The 1,598-nt window shown below is 48.8% G+C and overlaps 1 protein-coding gene across 1 annotated transcript in view; it reads left to right on the forward strand.

Annotated features, from left to right (window-relative positions):
- The first annotated feature begins 1,316 nt into the window (after positions 1-1,316).
- LOC107719959 (proline-rich transmembrane protein 4-like) overlaps positions 1,317-1,598 on the forward strand; it is a 10,654-nt gene continuing 10,372 nt past the window's right edge. Inside the window, exon 1 of the mRNA XM_016527512.1 lies at positions 1,317-1,401. The gene's annotated coding sequence lies outside the window, so the exon portion shown is untranslated. The remainder of the gene's footprint in view (positions 1,402-1,598) is intronic.

The raw sequence follows: 1,598 nt of genomic DNA on the forward strand, positions 1-1,598 counted from the left end.
TCTCTGGGCTAAACTCGGGGACTGGAGCCCTCTCTGGGCTAAATTCGGGGACTGGAACCCACTCTGGGCTTGATGTGAAGACAGGAGCCCTCTCTTTGCTGAACTGGGAAACGGGAGCCCACTCAGGGCTGGACGGGACTAGCAGGGACGAAGGAGAGGGGACAAGTCGGCTTCCAGCTCTGTTTCCCAGTCAATAAGATCCCCCTCGAAGTCCAGCAGTCCCAGATGTATAATCAGCTCACCTCGGGACAGACGGTGAACGGGGATCCGTGTCTCTCCAGTGTCCACTCCACAAAGGTGGCGAAACTCGCTCGAGGGCCTTCCTCGGACGACGCTCTCTATGCCGGGTTTAGACTGGCGTCATAGAAAGCACAAGCGCGACATCCGGGTAGCTGGAGAGGTTGGCGAGGACCAGGAACAGTCTGGTGTGGCCCTCGAGCGATCTTTCCCCCTGCTCCAGCAGCAGGAGGAGGTATTCAGGGCGGGCGAGAGGATCCATGGGCACAACAGAAACAAAAAAGACTTGGTAAAAATGGAAACAAAAATGGAGGAAACACACAGAGGTAACTGTTTCGGTCTGGTATTCTGTCACGCTACGCCACGACTGTGAGGAGCACTGAGCGAGGAACGAAGAGACGTGGAGTGAACTTCAAATGAACATTACTTTAATAAACATCCAATGGAACTAGGAACACGCACGTAGCAGAGAAAGATGAACTTTCAATACCAGACAAAGAACTCAGAACAGGACTCACTATAAATACACTCGACTTAACGAGGGGATGAAGAGACACACCTGGAACTAATGAACAAGCAACATGGGAAAACTAGGTCAGGGCAGGCACATGGAGAGGGAAAAACACACAGAATGAGTCCAGGGGCATGACACTCTGAGGGATTCAGAAAATTACGTTCAATATTGTATACTGATTTGCTGAACTGAATTGGGATGAGAGGCTCATCCTCTTCTATTTAGATCTATGAATGTACTGTAAACATGTATTTTTTTTCTTTTTTAGGAGCAGTAGACTGCAGTAGATGACCTGCCTCTGGTACTCAATGATGTAAGAGAAAGGAAGTCAACCACCTAACAGGCTAATCCAGCTCTGGAAACTAGACGCACAGCTTAACCGAATCAGAAGAGAGGGATCAGACTCCTGATGAGAGAAAGAGAATGGAGATGGGATACTAAAAGGGGTGTGTCAGGCAGCATGTGTGTGTCCCTGCGAAAAGCCGAGATGGGTATGTGTGTGTGTTTTAGAGAGAGAGAGAGAGAGAGAGAGAGAGAGCACTAAAACACACATGCGTGCGCAGGCACAGACAGAATCAAATCTTTTCTGCAGCAGGATGGGAGGCAAAAGGATTACTCCTATTTTAGACTCTTCATCCATGCGTCCCGGGGTAAGCACATCTCTTCTGGCACAATCAAACTTTCAGTCTATGCATATATGTGTATGTGAGTTCAGGTGCTTCTGTGTGAAAATGTGTCACTGAATGCTGCTGCTGAAGAGAGGATGCATTAAACAGTGCTGCACTGGCTGGAAATGTAGACCAGCACCAACCCCCCCCCCCCACTTCTCTATTGCTAAAATATAAAT

This window comes from Sinocyclocheilus rhinocerous, unplaced genomic scaffold, assembly GCF_001515625.1.
Source record: "Sinocyclocheilus rhinocerous isolate Xijiao unplaced genomic scaffold, SAMN03320098_v1.1 scaffold2646, whole genome shotgun sequence".
NCBI classification, from domain to species: Eukaryota; Metazoa; Chordata; class Actinopteri; order Cypriniformes; family Cyprinidae; genus Sinocyclocheilus; species Sinocyclocheilus rhinocerous.